This window comes from Bolinopsis microptera, chromosome 7, assembly GCF_026151205.1.
Source record: "Bolinopsis microptera isolate Bmic1 chromosome 7, MBARI_Bmic_1.0, whole genome shotgun sequence".
Lineage (NCBI taxonomy): Eukaryota > Metazoa > Ctenophora > Tentaculata > Lobata > Bolinopsidae > Bolinopsis > Bolinopsis microptera.
The window spans coordinates 17,424,173-17,449,203 of NC_087078.1; the positions used below are offsets into that span (position 1 = coordinate 17,424,173).

General features: G+C 38.9%; 1 protein-coding gene across 3 annotated transcripts in view; it reads right to left on the bottom strand.

Moving 5' to 3' along the window:
- The window catches only part of LOC134818438 (myosin heavy chain, clone 203-like), a 192,939-nt gene extending 172,502 nt beyond the window's left edge, over window positions 1–20,437 (bottom strand). For all 3 annotated transcript variants that reach the window (XM_063827996.1, XM_063827999.1, XM_063827997.1), the window contains exon 1: window positions 20,393–20,437. The gene's annotated coding sequence lies outside the window, so the exon portion shown is untranslated. The remainder of the gene's footprint in view (window positions 1–20,392) is intronic.
- Between the last annotated feature and the right edge of the window lie 4,594 nt (window positions 20,438–25,031).

The following is a 25,031-nucleotide window of genomic DNA, read 5'->3' on the forward strand; positions in this document are numbered from 1 at the left end:
TTACAAATAGAAGAAACCGTTCTAGTTTCTACACAGGTATTTACGAGGATGAAATTAAGATGAAATCAAGGGCCTTCATATTTAGGATCGTTATTATCAAAAGGGAACCTTGTTTAACGAACCTGCTCAATATAATTTTCTCAATAAAGTTTAGAATTATTGTGATTAAATACGGCTTTCTCTTAAACTCTCTTTATTTTAATATTTCAATATTTTTGTTATTTTAATATTCCGTACAGATAACACAGGTTTATTTAACTAATTGAAAAAAGAGACGAATCACCCAGCTTTATCAAGAGACGTCTAATACATACAGATCACTCGTTGAGCAAAAAATCATTATTCAACGAGGCACTTTCATCCTGTCACCAAAGAAGCAAAAATCGGCTGGGACGACAAAAACAATGCTAAGGACAACAGGATTCTTAAATTATGTACAGCCTAATCTAATCGCATTTCATTCAAAACAAAGTATCTACGCCCTACGGTATTAAAGTTCGTTACGATATGCACTGCGTAGGAGGAACTTGACCGTAAAAACGAAACAAAAACCTAGCAACTAATCTTCACTATCTTCACAATTCCAACTAAGATAAAGATAATAGGCCCCTGTATACGATCATTAGTTTAAACGGTTCAGCGTAAAACGAACTTTTAGACAACGGTCTGAATTAAGTGTGGCCATTTGTCGAGTCTTATTGAGGGATAATAGATTATTATCTATATACTGAGTAAACTCTCAGAATATTGAATTTAAGGGGGAGAGGAGGGGGGGGACAAGTGAAGTACAAAATATACTGGTGAATAGTACTGAGATTAAACGGATCAAACAAAACAGTAAACGAAGATGCAGCGTGGCGGGTCGAGGTGAAGTAACAAAACACTAACCAGAGATGCAGCGTGAAGTAGATCGCCGGACAAGTGCAGGCAAGTATGACTAATACGTGGTCTGCCCATTACAATAGACAGCTACCGCCCTTCTTCTGCCCTGAACACCCCGGACAAAAATGCGCCGTGAGACGCCACGAAATACCACTGATTGCTCTCCCCCAGTGAGGTTTAGTGGACAGGTAGTTTCAGCGGTCCTTGTTTACAAACTCGATTTGTCTGGAATATAAGTGACTTCTGATTTTGTCTCGAGAGGACCTAGAAGGCAGGGTAGCTTGCTTGAGTTTTAAAGTTTGGGGCGAGTCGCGACGGTTTAACCAGTACACGTGTAAAAAATAAGAAGCTGGCACACTTTACCCTGAGCCCACGATACGACCCAGTATCTACCTCCCCACTGTACCGGGTATCTCCAGGCTTGTGGTTCAAGATTGGACTCAAGACAGAGCGTGCGTTCAGCTGACTCACTACACCGACCTGATGCCTCCCAAGCAGTAGCCACCTTATGGCTGGACATCGATTCGAAGTGCGCACGATTCTAGACCCAGTCAACCGTTAACGAGGACGAAAATACCCGCATTTACCAGAAAATCCCTGAATTTACCGCTAGTGAAATACTATGTGGGGGGAACTAAGGAACTGAGAGACCTCGTAAATTGACAACACCTCACAACATCCCGATATAGAACTCTTAAAAAAGTAACTTGAAGTTTTCTTGTCCAAGCTGGTTGCCTCTCGAGAATACGTGAAGCTAGACTAACAAACAGGGCGGCATTAAAGTGTAGGCTCGGCTATTTGGAAACAAGTCTCTTACAAACGTCAAACACTTATCAGCCAATCAGAGACGAGTATTAGGTCGCTCATCCAATGAGACCGCCATGTGGGGCTCACAGTAGACATCCAGGTGTCAGCAAGGAGTAGCATAGTTTAGGAAGAAAACAGTAAACAAAGGGCGTACTCTAAAAGAAATCAAATTTGCAGATTCGATAAGTGCGGCTAATACTAGAGCATAGCACCGTGAAAAGGCATTATAAAATTCAACTATACATCAGAATCACATGAAAATAACATGATGTCCTCAGCTGTCTGCCTGACTAAACTCACGCTGGAATCCTAACTCAGAAAGCTGTAAGTATCTACAATGTAGTGAGGAGGATGGGTGAGGAACACGAATGACTAGTTTAAGTTCTCGTCCACTGAAGGAGCAGCACACTTGATATGGGCCCGGGACTCCATGAGGAAAACTCGGGGCACACCTGGGTCTCGGGGGGAGGAGAACGAGGAGTGAGTGATAAAACAAATATATTAGTGCCTCATCGTACTAAACAAGCGTCATCATGGAATCTTACTAAAGTTTCATCTGGTCGAGGACGCGTGGACACACGACGTGCGGAAAGCAGGGGATGGATTCAGCTGAAGTATGAGAAGGTCTGATCAGCAGACTTAAGTTAGTAGACGAGGGATCCTTAGTCCTATATCTCGAATTTTTAAAAGTTAAAACCGCGCATCGGGCTGTTAAGAGGTCGGAAAGCAGTTTTGTCGTGAGGTGGGCTGGACGAAATGCCGGATTCCGGCGTTAACCGAGGCTGAGGTACCCACAATCGCACGTCGAATTTTGCGGTCGTATTCTGCGAATTGCAGGTAACCAATGAAAGCAGATAACAATGATAAGTTGTAACACTGTAACATGTTACATAATATCAGTTACCAGTTTACTAGGTTACCAGGTTACCAGGTTACCAGGTTACCAGGTTACTAGGTTACCAGGTTACTAGGTTACCAGATCAGGTTACTATGTCAACAAGCTTTTAGTTTACGCCGGTTTACATGACGCTACAATATGACACTACCCTTCATTTGGAGTAAGTAAAGGAAATTGTGTTTAATTCACCTGATTCCCAAGGGATCCAACCTGACAACCTGCTAATTGGAAAAGGCACTCAAATCAATACAATGGTAATTCCGTTACGTAACCTGTTGAAGAGAACCAGTTGAACTGGTAATATTTGATCGATCTACTTTACAGTTTATGTATGATCACGTGATGGTAGAATGACACCCGTTAATTGTGACTTGACAGTAATGAGAACAATTCACTGACACTTCTAAAGAATTGACAGAACTAACCAGTACCCATAACGTGTCACACTAGACGGCATTCACACTGACACTGACACTCCACGCTTAAGGTGGACATGACCATATTTTTAAAACGCCGCTCGAAATCAACAACAATAATCATTAAAACGACATCTGGCGTAACGATCAAGAGCTTGGGACCTCACTCTTTCTCTCTCCTCGCTCGACAAATGATGTTGTAAGATGGCTGTAGTGCCCCCGGTAATGTCTTAATGTTAAAGGTTAGAAGGGTGTTTACCGTTTAAATCTCCCACAGTAGTTCGCTGGTAACGGAGCTAATAGATAATTGCCGCGGAGGAGAGGGGGTTAGGGGTGCATGTCTTCAGGTGCCCAGTCCGCTTTTTAGACGAAATTACACTGTTCAAGTGGGTCGGGATATGAGAATTTCATTATATCGGTAGACGGTAGATGCTATTTAGGACGCAGCCAACTTGTTAGCTGAGATACGATAAAAATAAAGTCTGGTCAGGTGCAGGGTGATTTGCGGCCGGACCGAAGTAAAGAGAACCAAGACTTCTTTACTCTCTCTCCCTCTCTGGTCCTCCCTGCCTCTCGTCCCACCTGGCGTTGTAAAACCCTGAATTTCAAATATAATAGCCTGTTCTATCCCTATGTAATGCTCAACTGTATGCTCTTTAATGATCATTTAGCCTTATTAAATAAATTAAAAATGAGCAATTAAAATGGAAAACAGTCGCAGCCGGTCGAAGGGCCGGGGCAATTAAGCCGCACTTCTTGCCAGCATCTCTAAGATGATTGGCCGAAGGTAGAATCCATCATTAGTGGTTCCCCACGTCAGCTCTGACCTGTATTTTTTATAATTTTCATCTCCTCCTCAGCAGATCGGCCAGGTTATTCTTGTTCTCGTGCATCATCTGATTCTAATGCTCATTAGTAGGGCTGCTCTAAAGGTGCTATCAGAATATACCGGATTGTAAGAACACCTGACTCAGGGGTCACGGCAGGTCACGTGTGGGTCACGTGCGGGTCACGTGATTAGAGGAACCAGGGCTTCTTCCTGGCCAGACCTTGCAATTATTATGGCACCTGAAGTACCATTATATAGGCCCGGAGATGTTCTGATTTGGTTTTTGAGGTTAGCTACGATATGGATCAGTTGGTGTGATAAAGTGTGATAAAGTGTGATAAAGTGTGATAAAGTGTGATAAAGTGTGATAAAGTGATACGGATTTGGTTCAGTAACCAACAATTCAGTAAAAATTCAGTAACCAACAATTGTTTCATAGCTGATAAGAAACGTAATGGTAGTATAACGACAAAAGAAGAAGGACACATTCAAATACTGGCTGATAGAAATACTCATCTAAATAACCAAGTACTAAGTAGGCGGTTCTACTGACAGTGACCTTAATTCTAAATTTTGTAATAAATCCTCACTGATAAGCTAAATATAAAGGTTTGCTTAGGATCATGCTAATACCAGATCTGTAATGAATTTGAATTCGTTGAATTAACATGTAATATAAAATCAATAATAAAATTCCATTTAATATTCAAAAGCGAAGTACACCAGAGCAGTCAGGTGCATTCCACGCATGATTCGCTGTCATTGGACACACATTTTTGTCACAATTTGTCAGTTTTTGTCAGGTATCACACAGTAGCAGTACAGTGACACAGGCTGTTCAGTGTGACGAAGCAGCCTCGACAGCCTGACAGATCGTATAATGTTGTTTGAAGTGAGCCGTGAAGTGGGGGCAGCGATAATAGGACGAATGCTGTACAGTGACACAATATATCAAGATAGTGACAAGTGTTTCAAGCGAGGCAGAAATGAAAATTGGACGCAATGGCTGTAGGAGGAGGGGTTTTATTAAACTCGCTTGGGTGCCTCCGTGATCCGCTGAGAGCATCGTAAAGTCTCCATCATGCGCTCCGTTTTAACGGTTTTCACATGATCCGACCCTGACTTCTCATTGGCTCAGTCTAGAAAAGCCACGCATCTTATTGGGTGATTTCCAAGAAGTGCACTGCGATTCTCGGATCGATATCTGGTTCCCGAGGGTAAATTGTAAATGGGAAGGATAGTCATGCACAGTGCTCAAATTGTCACGTTGCTGGGTGACAAGATGACACATTAAAAACGCTTGCTCAAATTTGATTGGTTAAACAGTATCCTTTCTTAAATTCTATTGGTTAAACTTCATTCTATGTGCTTTGATCTTTGACCGAACTGCCCTTCTTATTACGGCAGTACGTTAGTTTAAGTAACAAATAGGTGGATGGTAACGATATGAATATTAAAATTCCGAAAATCCCTCTAAGATAAGTTAAGGAGTCGTTCACATATTACGTAATATGTGAACGACCCCTTACGTTATCTTTGTTAATGAAGGGATATTATCATAGCAGGTATCTTAGGAATGAGGGATAATATTAATCTTAGGAATTAATAACTTAAAAGGAATCTGAGGAATATTCCGTTCTATTCCATTGACGAATTCATAAAATTCCATTGACAAATTATTAGTATTATCATTAGAAGTGTTTTGAAGCGAATAAAAATTAATTAACCTTAGGCTGGGTGATTATAAACTTACAAACCTTAGATTTTAAGAGTTTAAACTTATAAACCTAAACCAAGAGGACTATAACAATTAGTATGAAAATAGCAGCAGAAGATAATAAACTTATTAACAGTGAATTATGAACCTATAAACGCAATAAAACAGCACCAAGGCGCCATGTGCGTGAGTAAAATAAATACAGAAAAACCTGACCTAATCCATAAAGCAACAAATTGTAAGGAGGTCCAACAATTGGCCTAATAAAAAGTATCACAATTAATGGAACATTCACAATTACAGGATCGAGCCCTTTTACTGGAATTACGACCTTAACCATCTGCTACCTGGTAAATCATCCTTTTGTTTATATCCCTTATATCATGATTGTGTGAAATTAACGGTTTATTGTACCAATTCAACCTACTTGGACTGCAAAGCTTTGAGAAGGTTTTTGTTTGTTTGAAGGTGGAAAAAGTGTGAGTTGAAACAAAAAGTGTGAAATTGTAGCTGAGAAGGGGGGTTATTTCAGTACAAGCGATGGTCTTCACAGGTTGTATTGTAAGTTAGTACAATTTACTGTACTGGCTAATAATAATAGGGGCGACATTAAACATGTTGGTGTCGGTACTCTGGTCATAACAACGTTACGTTTTAACAACCCACGTTGCCATTGTGTCGTCACTGTGAAGCCAATACTATGTATTTTCTAGAAATTCAGTTAATGTTTGAAAATTTCCAAAATGGTTTCAGTTTTGAGTCAAGTCAGAAGTAGTACTTCGATAGAACAATCAGGAATGGTCTCGTTTAGCATTTAACGTGAATATTTCCCAAAGTTTGGGTCAACAATTTTATGGTTTGACGCTAATTAGCTCGAGACTGTATCTTTTAATTAGTTAAAGTGGTCACCGTCAATATTATTACTTATTCATTAGCGACTTACAATTTAATTAAATCCTATTTTTAAAGTACTGTCGCAAAACTAAACGTATAGTGTTTAAAGAAAAAGAAAATTCGCTCGAAATCAGATTTGAAAAGAAACGCACAAAGTTAAACCAAACTGAAATGTGATAAGCAAAATTGGATAATTGTTAGCATCAAAGCGCCTGATTTTCAATAACTGAATGAATCGAAAATATATGTAACATATGCCTAACAGTGCTGGCTCTGGAGGTCAGTATAAACAATTACGTAGACAGACTTGAAACTTACACCCTCAAAAAGGAACCATAATCTCAGTTGTCAGGGCCGGTTGTCAGGGCCAGTTGTCAGGGCCAGTTAGCAGGGCCAGTTGTCAGGGCTGGTTGTCAGGGCCAGTTGTCAGGGCCGGTTGTCAGGGCCGGTTGTCAGGGCCAGTTGTCAGGGCCGGTTGTCAGGGCCAGTTGTCAGGGCCAGTTGTTTAGTGACCGGTTGTTTAGTGACCAGTTGTTTAGTGACCAGTTGTTTAGTGACCAGTTCTTGTGCAGGCCGCAGGGGTCTGTTAAATTGTTCACAGAACTAATCAAGTTGAGTTTACTGAAATGATCCAAATATAATGGGTTGATGTTAAGTCATGTGACACAAGTCATGTGACACAAGTCATGTGACACAAGTCATGTGAAACAAGTCATGTGACACAAGTCATGTGACACAAGTCATGTGACACAAGTCATGTGACACAAGTCATGTGACACAAGTCATGTGACACAAGTCATGTGACACAAGTCATGTGACACAAGTCATGTGACACAAGTCATGTGACACAATAGTAGGACGGTGGAAACCTGAAATACAGCACCTTACAAAACTAGGTCCACCGCAATCTCCATTTATTTTAAGTTAAACTCCATCTCCATCCATGAACTGTGTATTTCTGAAAACCGTGCCAATTTGAATTACTCTCGTCCTCTATCCAGCAAGGCAACCCGGGGCTTTCAGTCATGTGGACTATGTATTGAAAAGGAACGCGAAACCAATAATTTTAATATACACCAATATCAGATATTATTAAATGAACGAATGTGAGACAGTACCTTAAACTCGGAAGTCTCAGGTAATATCTGCCGTAAATAACATAATTTGTATCTTTTCCTCTATCAAAAAACCTATCTGTAACATTCCACCGACAAAACTAACATCGGGCACCACAACTCAGCTTACAACACTAAACAGTGTCTCAGTATCCGACTCAGTCCAATCCTTGCTCTGTCATAGTCTAGACATGGTCATTTAACTGTGACCAGTGATACTGATAATCATCATCCTGATTATTATATTGATAATTCAGCTATTAAACTTACAACAATGAAACGGTCCACTTCCTGATTCCCATGGTAGAAATACAGCCCTTTGATCTTATGGGCTGTCGAGACGGGAACCATGGCTTGAAGACAATCGTATTGAAATCTAAACAGTGGGAATTGTCTAAAGTTAACTCATCTTGCTCGTTTCCCTGCTTATTGAAGAAACTTATATAATATAATATGCAATCTTTATTGCCTGCCCAATAAACAACTCAAAAAGTACGCATATCTTTTGAATGGAGCTGTCAAAGTTTCAACGCGAGGTATTTATTATTGCCAAATATAAATCTTAAAACGATACTAATCGCAACGATACGAATATTAAAATTCTGAGAATCCCTCTGAGATAACGTTATCTTTGTTAATGAAGGGATATTATCATAGCAGGTATCTTAGGAATGAGGGATAATAGGAATCTTAGGAATTAATAACTTAAAAGGAATATGGGGAATATTCCGTTCTATTCTATTGACAACCTATTAGTATTATTACAGAACCGAATAAAATTAATTAACCTTAGCCTGGGTGATGATAAACTTACAAACCTTAGCTCTTGCGATCATTTTACGCATATATTTTGACTGGAGCTGTCAAAGTTTCAACTCAGGGTATTTATTGTTGCATCAGTTCAATCATCAAGTAAAGATATTGCATTTTATACTGTTGTTCGTCAATATAAACCTTAAAACGATACTAATCGCAATTTGACTGTCGTGGTTTCCAATTATCAAGCATTTATTGAGATAACAGTTTGAAGTTAATCATTATAATACTGGTAGCAACAACTATTGTAACCCTACTTATCGGCCCATCATGTTCTGAGCAATTATATTCAGTAAAATGCACATTTTATTTACAGTCTTACTCTTTTTTGATGTATTCCTCTTCCACATATTTCTTTCCAAATTAAGGACCAAGTGAAAAAACGTAGAAACAAATTAACTGAGAAACTAACACACTGACAAGACATTGTTTTTATTGAATGGTAGTCTATGTCTTGTCAGTGTATCTGAACAGGTTAGTGTGACAAAGCAAGTTAGTTCGGTAGATGCACAGTCAGGGCACGAAACAAGCACCAACCCAGGTAGAGTTGGTTTACAATTCTGGAGAAGCCCCCTCCATCTTCCCAAAGGAGAAATACTTATTTGTTTATTTAATTTTCACTAGATAACTAATTAAATTATAGTATGAAATGTGATTGTGAGTGAGAGAGAGAGAGAGAGAGAGAGAGAGAGAGAGAGAGAGAGAGAGAGAGAGAGAGAGAGAGAGAGAGAGAGAGAGAGAGAGAGAGAGAGAGATTCTGCCTTTTTATCCTTTTCGTTAACATGAACCAGTTGAAGCTATGTGTGATTGTGTGATTACAAGATTTGTATATCACCCAGTTGAACGACGAATGAGTTGATGAAAATCTTGATTACCTTAGTTCGTTTATTTATGGCGGGTAATATTGTGGCAGGTAAAAATAATGGCGGGTAAAAACATGGCGGAGTTTTGGAAAATCCGCCAAATTTAACCCGCCACATATTTACCTGCAATATTATTTCAGAAAAAAATTGAAAATCCACCAAATTTACCTGCCATATTGCAAAATATAATATCTCTGTTTATCTGAATAGGAAGTAAGTTTGAATAGGTAATAAGTGTCATAGCACGGTAACAATCATTTAACAGTATTGTTCGTCCATTACAACCAACTTATTTGAGTTTTTAGCATAAAACCACGTTATGGTCACAATTCCAATGTAATAAAGGAACGATAAAATTATTATGTCATATACCCTGTCCGAACTCCAAAAGTTGACTCCGCGGGTTTTATTAGTTAAAATAATGGCTGGTTAAAATAAAAACCGACAAATTTAACTGCCATAATTAAAAGAACCAAGGTAAATCTTTATTTAAGTATAATATTTTCGAATCCATCCAACTAAATAGAGATAAATTTAAAGAACAAATTAACTCCAGAAAACAGTTTACTGTACTCCTGATATATAATGCATTTAATCAATAAAGACGGTTAGTGAGATTTCAAGTTCTCTAGCTAATTCCTAGTAGCGTGCATAAATTTGATTTTTCTCGCGGATAAATAGTACTAGAACGGATAAATAGTACTAGAACGTCATGACATAATACCTATCAAAACAATTGGCTCTGAGCGTTGTTTGTATGTAAACACCATTATTGAGTAGCACTTTTTAACTTTATCCTTAGCAATTTATGCTAGAATAGGACTCATTAAAATGTTAGCATGGCTAATTGAAAAGAATGATTAGGCATTTTAAAGTGATGAGATATATAAATTGATGCAGGTTTCCCTGATCATAGTGTGGGGTGAGCTATGTGCCAATCCTTGGAGAACCCGGTGGATGTCCTTGCTGTACGGCAGTGTTAAACAAGGAACTGAAACCGAGAGGTTCCGTTCAGGCCCTTCACACTTTGCTTCTGTCTATTTCTAATATACCGTCACAAAATGACTTTAATATAATCATGATAATTAGATATAATGTTACATGCATAATACATTTAAAGAAAAGGAGACAAAAACAATACGATATTAAAATCTTTCTGATAGCAACTAATCAAACCTCATATTTGAACAGTTCAAGGTCAATTAAAATTGACACTGGTTAAGATCACGCAGTCTTAATCCTGGTTAATCAATGAAACAAGAAATTTTTCAATGAAACAAGAAATTTAATTTTTAGCACATTTTACAGAGTAAAGAGATGTAAAACAATTTATAAAAATATAATGCTCATTTGGTGTATGACTTTTTGTCCTTGACTGTTAGTTTGATTTTGAAGGGACAGGCAACTAACGGGGCAGGGAATGTGCGTGCCTGAAAGCTTTTGCACACACCAAAACGCTAGTTCAGTTGAGTTTTTAGAGACAGGGCTCATATGAGGATCAGAAGAAAATTGTTAGCAGACGTTAGGGGTTCTGTTTGTGTTTGTTACTATGGGTTACAGTATTTTTTTTTATTTTTTTTAATTATTTTTTTTTTTAATTTTTAAATATGCAACCTACTAAAACCAATGGAGCCCTCCTCGGGTCATTCCTCTCGCATTTGCGAAAGTCGTCCCGAAGGTGTAAAAGGAGGACAGGATTTGTTCCCGCCAAGCTCTTACATCGCTAATTGTCGACCATCGGCCTTCACTGAAGGTGAGTTTTTTAGAGTGGAGGCCGACAGTCAGCATGGGATGCAGGGCCAAGCGGGAAACAACGTCAAGGCCCCCTTCCACTTGGGCCATGTTGGTTTTGGCAGATACTGTGGTAATAAAATATGAAGTGAATGAGTGAAATGAAGTGAGTGAAAAGGGTTTAAGAGAGGAGGCTGGAGGAGCCTGTAAGGAATTTAGGAAAGGAAGGAAGCAGGGCATGTACTACAAAAAAAAACAGCTACTACTAGTAGTACTGCAAGATTGTAACAATAACCGATAAAAATTAAATAACATAGACAGCAATAAAGATGGAGTGGACATATTGCCCTAATCGGCCAAGATCGACACAATAGAACTTTTGTGACCTATTTTATCTCCTGTAAGTGATAGCTTAAGAAGTTTGATATACCCCTGCCAGATCGGCAAGTCTCCTGCCTGAAATTTTTTGCTAATGTACCATTTGGCAACGATATTAAAATAATTTATAATTTGTGAAGTGTGATTTCAGACTATAAAATTAATTTTAGTGGGATCTTCGTAATTACTATCGATTTTCCTTTTAATAAAGTCTTCAAGTATTGTGATGAATCTATTTGTGTGAATACAATGGAGGTAAATGTGAGGAATTGTTTCTAAGTATGTGTTACACAGGCTACACATGGGAGTATCTGTAACAATTTTCATCTTATGTCTCATGTATCTACACGTTGTGATCCTCATTAAGAGTTTGTATTGAAATTGAATCAACTTAAAGTTTTTAGATACTAAGAAAAACAGGTTGCTTAGAACGACTGCCCAATCGATGGAATGGCTGTTCAAGTCAACAACCCATTGACGTAAAGGAGACAGCTCGTTTGGACAAATAGAATCGTACATTTTATCCCGAATTTTGCTTCCCTTCACCTGCCCAGTTGCAGAATGTAAAAATCGAAGTTTTATATTCGGGTCAACAAATTCGATATTCCTTGAGTTAATCGTGGGACAGTTATATCTCCGTATCCCCATGATAATGGTACAGTAATCAATTTTGGAAATCGTATTCGGAGACAGCTCCCACTTGTTCATGAACATATCGTAGTTAAGGACTGTACTTTGATCTATAGAAAGGAAATCTGAGATGTAAAATATTCCCTTATCAATAAGATGATTGTTCCAAAGTTTGGACCCGATGTCAGTTATTGCTGGGTTGGACCACACACAGTGATCAATAGAACCCAAGGCTGCATTAGCCGAACTAATCTTCCACTCAGTGTAGCAATCAAGTACGTCCTGTGTAAAATTACAGTTGATATTTGCGAGACCGTTTTCTACAGAGATGGTGATATGCTCGGGAAATTTCAGTTGCATTATCATAATATCTTTCCAAGTGTGGTGAAAGGAATCATTTAGTAGCTTTGAAATAAGACTAGTTTTAAGACCTATAATAAAATCGGATAAATAAAATAGTCCCAGGCCTCCATGTTCCTTGTTTCGGGTTATGATTTCACGTTTTATTTTATCCCGTTTGCAACCCCAAAGAAAATGGAATATAATCGTGTCAAAAGTTCTGATAAAGGAAGCATCTGGTCTGGGGAGAGGAGGAACCAGGTATGTTAATTGGGAAAAGAGGAGAGTTTTGATAACTGTACATTTACCCATTACCGTCAGATCCCTCGACTTGTTCCACCTGTTAATCCAAGACCGAACCTTAATCAATTTATCATTATAATTACTGTTGACTATATCCATAAGTGAGCCATCATTCCTATAAACTATACCCAAAGCCGGGTTACAGTCTTGTTGTGACAGAAAGTCTACACTATATATAGTGCCTAAGTTTAAATTGTGTAGTTTGAGGATATAAGATGCAACTTTAAGATGGATATTGGAGAGCTGTTGAAAAATTATGGTCGTTGTATCAATGGTTATAATAAGCTAATATAAATATCTTAAACTATACAGTGCTAATTAAAAATTTCTTTATACTGCATTATCAAATTAAATGTTAAAAATTCAAAAATATACATTCATTTTATTTTATTAAAGACTTTCTCACACATACTTTACTCACAGAACAAGTCTTGGAAAACACTAGACTAGGGGAATTTCGCTGACATGTGTGATACCAGCAAGTAGTGATCTTTCGAAGACAATATTGTTGCAGTCAAAATCTTTGATTGTCCAATCAAGCGGGGCGTGGCTGTGTTGATTATTTAATAGTGCACGTTTAAGCTTTCCCCGCAAACACATCACACTCATGGTAAAGTCATCCATTCTAATTTTTGGAGTAATCATGTTAAAAATTTTGGTTGATCTTGTATTATGGTTCATTACTCCTCTCAAGTTTCCCGGCTCTGTTTTGCAGTCAGGTCAGTGGCGTAACGAAGGGCCCTGCTGACCCCGCTGTGCAGGGGGGCGCCGTCTTAGGGGGGCGCCAAATTGTCGTTTGAATGTGGGACAATTTCGAAAACTTAACTAAAGTACTAGCAAAACTGCGAGTTTTGCTCTAGATACACACTTTTTTTAGAGATTTTACCGGCGTATCCTCTAAAATTACCTAATTTGTTCAATTTTAGGGAGGGGCACCGAAAGGGGAGGGGGCGCCAACAGGGGGGCGCCTTTTCGGCAGGGGGGCGCCAACAGGCAACGTTACGCCACTGAGTCAGGTAAAATGTTTTAGGGACTCCATGAGACAGATTCATGCTTAAAATCTTGTGTTTTTTGATATTGTCTCTTACTGTGCTCCCAATAGCTTTTTCGAACGATATGTTATCTCTTATTATCTCTTATATATTATTGTTCTTCAGCACATACTGCTTTTGAGCACAGAGTAAGTGACCCTAGCTTTTGTTCTTGTGGTAGTAATCAGCCAAGTGTTGTGCTCCAAACACACCAACATCATCATGACTATTGTCTTGTCCAGTTTATTCTGAATAAAAATCTAACTTATATAAGTAAAGTTAATAAGTTTTGCTCCTAAGCTAATAAACATCATTCTTATGACTTATCATTAAGAAAATCTTCACTTAGTCTTATGGACGAATCACTTACAAAGCCGATGTTGATGTTGATGTTGATGTTGATGTTGATGTTGATGTTGATGTTGATGTTGATGTTGATGTTGATGTTGATGTTGATGTTGATGTTGATGTTGATCATGATGTTGATGATGGTGTTGATGTTGTTATTATTAAATGAAGTTAACTCCAGAGAAAGATTACACTACTTTTTTAACAAAGGGACTTGGAGTATTAACGACCAAGTTTGTATAAATGTCTAACCAAGAACTCAGGAGGCAAGAGTGGGTGCGTTAACTTCACGGTCTGCACTCTCCGATCCTGTATTTTTATTTGAAAATTCAATTAATCATTATATATATAAATCAAGCGTTACATTTCAGCCATGCAAAATTACAATGACATATTTTGATGTACTAAATGATAAATGGTACTGCAATATAAGTTGCTTAATGTTTGGCCGGATGACAACTAACGAGAAAAATAAACTTGATTATATAATAATTAATTCGGCTGAACCAACACATAGCAAGAGCCACATTAACGTTGGGGCCGTCTACCAAATTTGAATGACAAACATTAACAAGAAATCAAACATATCATAAATAATTATAAGGATTTTGTTCATTACAATTCCGTCACAACTGATAAAGAAAAAAGAAAAGGACAAGCAGATAGGAAATTGGACGGACAGAATTGTAACCAACAAAAACAAATTTCTGAGACTCATAAGACTGATGAGCTAATCTGGCCAGACTGTATCGGCAGCCCAGAGGTACTTGATCAGTTTGGCCTTAAAAGTAGAAATCCGCTCTGACTGCCGGATACATACTGGTAGACTATTCCATTTCAGCATAGATCTATGAAAAAAGCTATTTCGGAAGGCATCCGAGCAGGGCACAGTGGTACTCATGTATGTTGAAGTATCCAACATATCAATTATTTGAGCATTGTGCCTAGTGTATCGGGTGCCCTCTGGACGGCATAGGACTATATATGTAGGGAGCGAAACTGGAATTATGCTATTCACTATTTTATAGAAGGTCATAAGATCGTTATAAATAAACTTCTGTTTAACAGGGAGAATATTTAGTTTCTTTTGCTCTGTAGCAAGTTTATCGTCATTATAACTGGAGTAAGGTTCACCATTGATCCATTTAATAGCCCTCTTTTGGATAGCAACAAACTGTTGAAGATGAGTTGCAGATTGAGGGGACCATATGACAGAACAATGTTCAAATATAGACCTAATTAACGCTAAATAGAACGATCTTTTCTGCCTTTTATCAGTAGTGAAATGACATGTTCTCTTAAGTAGTCCAAGTCTAGAGGTAGCTTTGGAAACAAGCGCTTTACATTGTGCACCCCAATTAAACCTGGAGTTTATTGCGACTCCTAAATCTGACTGAGAGGGCACAAAGTCAATATCACTTCCAGAAAGTTTATAAAAGAAGGTATTGAATGGCAAGTTATCCAGTACGTTTCTTTGCAGGGACACAGAGAGGGCTTTGCACTTTTGTGGGTGGAACTTCATTCGATTTCTCACTGACCAATCATATAATCTGTTGATGTCATTTTGGATTATGTGATGGTCAGGGTAACCAAGGATCTCCCTCCAAATTTTAGTGTCATCTGCATAAAGGGCGATATTGGTGCCTTCAGAGACACAGGAGAACATGTCATTTATAAATATTACAAACAATAAAGGGCCAAGTATAGAACCTTGAGGGACACCAGACCGAACTGGTAGAGAAGAAGACGTTTGGCCTCCTATCACTACTTGTTGTTGTCGCCCCTCAAGATAGGACTTTATAAATTTAAGCATTAGTCCATCGACATTAAAAATATTCTTTAATTTACTTAAAATGAGGTCATGCGAAACGCTATCAAAGGCTTTCGCAAAATCAAAATATATTATATCAGTCCTGGACCTGTTATTCAATGCAAGTGCAAGATTGTCCGTGAAAGGTATCATTTGGGTTGTGCATGAACGTTCATTAACAAAACCGTGTTGTCGGTCATCCAACAGATCAGAACATGCAGCGTATAATGCAGTCTTTATGCACCTTTCAAAGACTTTCATTACAAGAGATGTTAACGAGATAGGCCTGTAGTTCTCAACCGAAGACTTATCGCCCTTTTTGTGCACTGGTACTACAAGTGCCAGCTTCCAATCAGGGGGTATGCATCCGCTCGAGAAAGACAGGTTAAATAAAACACTAAGTGGGTATGCAAGGCTTTGGGCACAGTTTTTGAGGACTCTCCCATGAATCCCATCAGGGCCAGGGGCCTTGTTAGGATTTAACTTTTTAAGAATCAACAGAACATCTTCTCTACTAAACACAAGACTTGAAAAACAATCATCACGAAAATCTATGTCAATGCCATAATCGCTCTCTTGAGAAAACTGCTCATAAAAATATTCGTTAAAAAGGGCAGCTTGATCAGATGGATTGTTTCGAAAGCGATTATGATATTTGACAGTTTCAGGGATCCTGGTTGACTTTGATTTAGATTTAACGTAGGTCCAGAATTTCTTGGAGATAAGAGCATCATCGGAGTCATCCTCAACACTGAGTCTCATTCTTTCGTCCATCAAATTTTTAAATTTTGTGCGAAATGCACGAAACTTTTGTTTATGAGACTCAGAGTTGCTCCCCTTATGCCTTATTCTCCATTTCTCCTTATTTCGTAGGAGACGATCACATTCGGAGTCGTACCATGGGGGCTGGAACTGAGACTTAATGGTCTTTTTAGGGATCCAACGGTCACAGGCTGCACCGAGAACTCCTCTGAATCGACTCCAGGCAAGATAAGGATCATTACACTCAAATATACTATCCCAATCGATGCTAAATAACTCAGAATTCAGGCCCCTAAAATTACCTTTACTATAATTAAAGATCTTTCTTTTAGGCTGCTTAATATACTTGGTCTTAATATCAATGTCAAATGTGATACAAAAGTGGTCGGACATACACATTTCGTTTTGATCTAAAACTTTAACATTCTTAATAAGGTTTTGAATGTTAGTGAACACAAGATCTAAGGTGTTGCCTGACTTGTGAGTAGGGGAGCTAATAAGTTGTGTATGTCCGAGGTCATCAGTGAGAAAATTTACAAAGCTAGAATGTAGCTGGCAAGATGACTGACCATCTGGCCAGGAAATCGAAGCCAAATTAAAGTCACCTACCAGAATGTGCCTTTGCAATTTTCTGGCAGATGCTAAAGTAACAAAATGTTTCTTGAAAGATTCAAAATTATCTAAGCCAAGCGTTCCTACTCTATAAAATGTTGATATACAAAAGTTTCTTCCACACTGAGTCTTAATTATGATGGATAATAATTCAGCTTGAACACTAACTTTAGAGAACTTTAGACTCGAGATATCAATGTCTGTTCTATGGGCAATCAGAACACCACCACCGTTTTTTCTGAATTTCTTGGGCTGGGTTGCATCCACTGGATGCGATCTTAAGGATCGGTCAAGCCTAAATACTTTGTATTTGTCAGGGAGCACCTCATTACTGAGAATGGAATTTTTCAGCCATGTCTCGTTTAGAATAATGATGTGAGGCTTATGTTTGTAGATATAACCATGGAATTCATGTATCTTGGTCATATTTAGTGGTGGTGTTCCTGATGCTAAATCGCGTGTATTTAGGAAGCCATGGACATTATTGTAAACAACGGATAAATTTGGTCCAGGGTTCAGTAAGGAACAATTACAAATTACTATCAGGGAAATATTAAGGAGAGATAGAAAAACCAGACCACACCTAGACATGACCCCAAGCCAGCTGCTGGTTATACTGAAAAGTATCTTAACAGTCTGTTTCGGTGACATGGTAGGTGACAGTTCGGTTTTTGTGGTAGATAGCAATTTTACAGAAATTGCAGCTAAGGCTGTCCCAATGCCCCCCTCCCCCCTATACACAAGTTTAAAGTGTCTGAGAAAAATGGTACAAAATATTACCATAAAGTAAAGATTTATGGATGACCTCAAACATGGTACAGAGTGTATTTTAGGTTGTAGGGGAGCACCAGGGAGTATATTAGCATCGATAGTCAAAGAAAATATATACAAAATAACATAAAAATAAAATATACCCAATAGAGCACATAACATATGACGAGACAGAAGACAGGACAACAAATTTTCCCCGTTACCTCTATTACTTTTACTGATGATAACATACCTAGAAAACATACCAGTTGCAACACGGTGTTGTTGAGCCGATATTCCCATGGAACTTTAAAGTATATTATTAACAGAATTGTGTCTCGCCGTTGTGTTTTGTTAGGTATTGTGCTATAATATGAAGTAACATATAATACATTATGCTATCACTTCGTTTGAATACATATAAATAACATCCAAATGATCAGATCTAATAGGATACTGATGCAGACAATGAAAAATTTATTTAAATATTGAATTGAATTACCACATCAGTATCCCAATGGATTAAACCACTTTGAGTGTATAATTCTGAGATAGAACTTTGCCAACACTGGCATCCCAGCCTTGGGGCTGGGATGAATATCATAAAAGCCCCTATTGTCACATTTAGGAAATAATCTCTCGTTTCTGTTTCCATAGCGGTCTAAGAAAGCCCAAAAAACATCAAGGTAAAACAGTTTATGCCTAGAGCAGCGATCAAAGATCAAATTATTCATAGCACAAACATTACCAGGGATTTTATCTTGTCCGTTGGGGTGGACTGGTGGAATAGCTTGTACAAAAACACGTGCATTTGGATAAAGTTTTTTTGCTGTCTTCATAAGGTCACTCACAGGGGTCTTGAGATGATTGACACCCTGGGTACAGTACCGGATGTCGTTGGCACCGAAGCTTAAGAACAGTTTCTTTACCTGCACAAGAGGGTTCTTTGTATGAAAGGCCTCAATAGATTTCTGTATAGCTGAGATCTTAAGCCCACCCTTAGCTATGTTGGTGACAGTTTCTTTACCTCTACTGAGGCGATCAGCGTCCAATCGAGCAGCAAAGGAGTCACCAGCAATGAGAATGATAGACTTCTGGTGTTTTTGAGAGTCTGTGATGGGAGCTTTTGGGGATACCTTATTAGGACTGTCGGATGTAGGAGAGGGAAAAATAGGAGATGAAGGGGAAGAGGAAGGTGTGGTTAACTTTCTGAAGGAGAGACTATACCTCCAACAAATTTCATTGTCAGAAGGTGCAACTCCTGGGGCAATCCTGTGCCTCATGACTTGCTGTGCACCAGGCTTCATGATGTTCAGTGTGCCATTGGTGGCAGGAAGGGTGAAGTCTGCGTTAATCAACTCTTGGGCTGGCCTTGACCTAGAGGCCCTAGTTGTGCGTTGTTCTACTTGGGTTGTATCGAGCACAAACTCAAGTGACCGCGGAGCCCCTATTGAGTAAGTGCAAATGGAGCTGGACTGTGATATTATTAGGTCTTCATCGTCTTTATGGAGGCTTAACTTAGCTTGCTGAGTGTCGTACCTAGTAACAAGGCAAGCATCCATGTTGTTGGTGGTGGAGGGGAGGTCATTAATAAGTCCCATCAACTTAAAGATGCTAGGGAAGTTGTTGATGGGATGTGGCTTGTTAACTATGTTACCAAAGCAGTAGTCTTCTGATGAAGGGCTTAGCCATAGGGTGTGGACTTTATTAGATTTGCCTTCAAGATTCATTGAATCTAATTCTTCTGTGATTTTCTGGAATAGATTTTCATCCATTCCAGGGAGAACTGGAACGTGCTCTACGAGCGTATGTGGGCTATACGAGACATTTTGAACAGTAGTTGCCTTCTTCGTTTTCTTTTCCTTCTTCTTTTCATCTATACGTTCTATTTTAGAAGCAAGCTTTTTCTCTTTCAGACTGTCCAGGATACTCTGAGTAAGGAGGGTATGCATGTGTTGCTTTACTTCAAGAGATAAGTTTTGCAGTAAGGCGAGGAAGTTGGCGGGCAGTGTTGGCATCTTGTTGTGAAGTGAGGGAGGATCGGGAGGAGACTGGGTGATCCGGATAAGAGATCAACAGCAGGATGTTTCAGTGGCACCGTTGTAAACCCTAGCAATCTGGATCTGAAACAGTTAATAGGCCAGAGATTTATAGTTCAGAGTGAAAAAAATTTGAATTATAATGAACAGAGGTGTTGTAAAGAACTGTATAGCAGAAAAAAGAATGCAATACTTATCTAAAGGAGAAGTAGCTAAAAGGAGTTAATAAATTTCAAACATCACTAGATCTCTAACAATAAAACTAACCTTGTACCAGACCGCAGGAGCCCTGGTAGTACAAGACTACCAGGGCAATAGGAGGAAACGATTACCACCTCCACAACCTGCCATCTAACTCAGATCCATCACACCCAGGACACCGGCAGACTTTACTCCAACGGATTACTCATCGGTAGCCATGCCTAAATAAATGTATTTAATTGTAGTTGTGAAAATAGTTTAAAACTGGATTCTTTTCGAAGTATTTTTGTAAAAGGTGTATATAGTATATACCTTCTAACCACTCTCTTGATACTCCAAGTCCCCTAAAATATTCGGTATCAAGGTCCTGCTAGCTATATATAAAAAATATATTTTTGTTTGCTTTGATTGATACTAAATACAATTTTTCTTGAAATTGTTGTTTTCTTGTATTCAGAATCAATAAATGCATTTTATACAAATCACTTGGAATACTTTTGAAAGATAATAACAAAATCAAAAACGCTACTGACGTATTTCTTTACGATCAAAGCACAATATTGACCATTGTTAATGATCTGGCCCGGCGCGCGCTACTTCGTAGCTCGTGCAATCGAGAAGAAAGCGGTGCGCGCTTCTTCGAAGAAATTTAGACGAGTAACATCCGTCAAAGCACAATAGCGTGAATAGCTTTTGTCGAGGTGCCTCAAAAGTGATCTTAAAGGATTCCTCGTTCAATTTTGGTAGCAGTACCAAGTACGCCAACTTAGCCATTAGCGCATAATCAAGCTTGATTCACGATGTCAATCCTTCGCAGCTCGGCGAGGCCTTGATTCACGATGTCAATCCTTCCTAGCTCGGCGAGGCCTAGTGGTGCATTTCGCCGTTGCGAGAACGAGAAGAATTATTTAATACGCGGCGGGGGCCAGTTAAGTAGTGCATCGTGCTACAACATCTTACTGGGCCGCGCTCAGCCTGTCATTATGCCTAATCTCTATTCGTTTACCAACATTAAAGCCTGGGGTCCTCAGGTAAACAAAATCAAGCAAGTTATAAACATATTTCATACGTATCAAATTGGATGTGCTTTTGGCCGGCGGAAATATATAACCTGCGCCTTTATTTAGAACTTAACCGCGAAATTTTTTTAGATAATAGTGTGGATCAGTTTCATCTATTGCTCGTAATTTTATTTTGACATTTGAGGTGCAGATTTGTAATTGACCATTGTTAATGGTCTGGCCCGGCGAGCGCTACTTCGTAGCACTTGCTTGACGGATGTTACTCGTCTAAATTTCTTCGAAGTAGCGCGCGCCGCTTTCTTCTCGAAATGCCCGACGGCAAGTGCTACGAAGTAGCGCGCGCCGGGCCAGATCATTAACAATGGTCAAAGCACTTGCCATCGGGCCATATTTCGAGAAGAAAGCGGCGCGCGCTACTTCGAAGAAATTTAGACGAGTAACATCCGTCAAATTTGTAAACAATTGATAACTAACAACTAACGTAACTAAGCTTTGTCATACGTTGTATGACCCGCCGCGCACGAGTGCGCGGCTCCCCTGTTGCCTGTATCGTAGAAACACTACAGGGGTATAGTGAAACGACCGTGGGGTCACGACGTGATACAATCTAAGCTTTGTCATACGTTGTCATGTATCAAATAACGGAGTAGTTCGCTGTTTATTAGTCTCATGATTGAAATACTGATATTCGTCAATTAACCTATATATAGCTCTTGACATAATTTACACGTAACTTTGTATATGACACATTTTGGTTTGCAGTCGTGATTTGTTGTGATGAGTGGACATATGATACAGTTTGGTATGGTGCAGTGTGGTTTGTCGTGTGGTCGTGATGAACATAAGATCTCTTGTCTCTTCCAACCGGATAATATCCAGATATCAGTCGTCATGTATGACCCGCCGCGCACGAAGTGCGCGGCTCCCCCTGTATCGTCACCACAGTGAAACGACCGTGGGGTTGCTCTAACCAGAGCCCTTTCGCTTGCAGTAGCGCGCGACCGCCGGAGAAACAAGCGCGTCACGCAGTACGCGTAGACACATGGCTATGTGAAACCGTGGGGGTCACAACGTGATACAAACTAAGCTAAGACATAAGCAAGAAACACGCTGAATTGAAGTTGTACTAGGTTTAAAACTTATCGACTTGTCAATAATCAATATAGTAGTTGGAACAAATATTTTACGAATATCATCAATCATGTCACCCGTTGAATTTTGTTGACGGACGTTACTCGTTTAAATTTTTTCGAAGTAGCGCGCACCATAATTCATAATTTTCTTTTCGAAATATTAGCCCGCGAGGCAAGTGCTACGAAGTAATTCGCGCCGGGTCAGTCCATTAACAATGAACAACACTTGTCACACAGTAACTCTTATTCGCTAATTCATAATTTTATTCAGGTCACTGAGCTTATTTATTATTGTCTATTTTAATATATTATAAAACCTTGTCCATTGTTAATGGACTAATCCAGCGCGCACTATTTCAATTCGTAGTATAGCACTTGCCTCGAGAAGAAATCGGCGCGCGCTTATACATCCGTTCAATAAAGCCCTTGCTCTATCCAAAGCCCTTGCGCGTGCAGTGGTGCACTTTGCACTTGCTTGCGAAACACACTCACTTGTGGAACAAGCAGTGTGCAGTGGCGCAATCAGGGTGAAATAAAACCCTGATCTTTTTTCAATTCAGTTTTACACGCGTAGGAACCTTTTAGTAGAGGCTCTTACGGGCAAAAAGACGTGTTTTCGGCTACGAGTTTAGAGACCTAACCGCTAATTGGACACAATAGTATGATGTTTAAGGATCGATAATATGTTAAGAAGTATAAATTTGGCCTTATTAGTCACGTGCTATACCAATGCGCGTTTTAAACTTTGACAGTCTATTACTCTAAGGCAAATAAAGTGATTATATTCATATTTTGTCAGCAATAAGATCACATTATTTTCTATTTGGTGTGAAAATATGAGCTAGAACGGTCATAATCTCGCTGAGTTATAGCTGTTTGAAATTTATGATGAACGCGCGGGTGCCAATTGATAACAACTAAATGCTTTTGCGCGTAGTGCGCGTCGAAAATTTTGCAAAAACGCTTGCGGAGTGACAATATTCAAACTTCGATAAAGTATATGAAGTGGGTACTTCTTGGAAAGGAAAAATTTAGGCAAACACGATGTGACTATTTTTGGGTTGATTTAATACAACTGCAAAAAATTATTCAAACTTCAAGCAAAAAAGTCAACATTTTTACCACTTTTTTGGATTTTTACCCCAAAAAAAATAGAGGGATTTGTTTTATTTTTATACCATCTTGTGCGGCTGTCTTTTAACTATCTCCATGCAAGTTTTGCTGACATGCCAACAAAATTAACTTGCTCAAAATATCAAAAAACATGGTTTTTTGGCCTATTTTTGGCCCAAAAATCGGTTTTTTGCAATTTTAACCGAGAAAAATCAGTCCAATCATCTTGAAACCACTTTTAATCGATTCTACGGTCAAAAATACGTCTAGTAAGGTGTATCTGGGGTCCCTAGCGTATCGAGCAGACAATGCCCGTAAGAGCTTCTACTATTTTTGCTGTTTCTTTTTAGATCAGTTTTGAATTTAACTTTAGCATTTAGTAAGTTCTTCATTCCACATTCAGTTTTGTTGCATTTAACAATTATTCGCATCCACGTTTTTGATCTCAAGAACAAAGAACTGTCGGTCATGCGTTATTGTTAGCGCAGTTGCCAGTCCCGTATTTTTGTTTTAGAAGGATACTTAGTTGCTTGTTTGCCCATTTAATTTTGCTCGTTGCCAGTTGCATCGCACATCGAGATTTACCTACAACCTAGGGACCTCAGGCTATCATGTTCATAAACATAAAGATTAGGCGGAATGACCTAGGCTGAGCGCGGCCCAGTAAATCTTAACGGGTGATACTCGTAAAATATTTGTGCCATGTCGACGAGTCCAACTCGGCGCGCGTCCTGGTAGGTTGTAAACCTACAAAGTAAATCGAGATTTGGTATTTATGCTATCGAGATTTACTGAGCTGGGCGGTGCTCATAGCTCAGCCTTTCATTCTGCCAAATTTCTATTGTGTATTTATGAACATTATAGCTAGGGGTCTCCAGTATTAGTAATAATAGGAGGTGCACCATAAAAATAAACTTGCTAGGCTCGGATTTTAAAAATTTTTGTACCATTGTTTTCTAGAGACTGTGAGAATTTTCACAATACCAAATTTGTCATACCTTTTTGGAAAGATCAGTGAGTTTTGCCTAGGTGCCATATTTGATGGTGCGCGGCTTTTGGAGCAAAATTAGCTGTAAAAGTCGCGTAATTTGACCAAATTTGACCAAATTCGTTGATTTTTGTCGTATTATTTGGATATATCTTCAGTTCCTTGAATGAAATCATTCTGAAAATTGGTGACGATCTTCCAATAGGGCTTTTACAACTGTCCGAAAAATTTGGTGGATATCGGAGTTGATATAGTGATCAAAATGGGCAAAATACGCTGCTTTTAGCTGTAACATAATGTTTGATGGTTGGATATGCTTTAAACTTTTCGGACACATTTCTTGTAAGTCTATGAGTAAGCTTACCAATTTTTGTTGCAATCGGAGGTCGGGAAGAATACTTAATATCTATTTGTTTGAAGAAAATTGTGCTGGCCGAAATTAGCGCTAAAAAACCATCCCACAGTCGGCACGCGCGGCTCACTGTCGATGGCGCACTACCTAGTAATAATAAGTAATATCGAAATAACATATCGACGTATATAATTTCGGGTAATATCGAAAGGTAATATCGACAATCGAGATGAATTGCATTCAGCATTGATA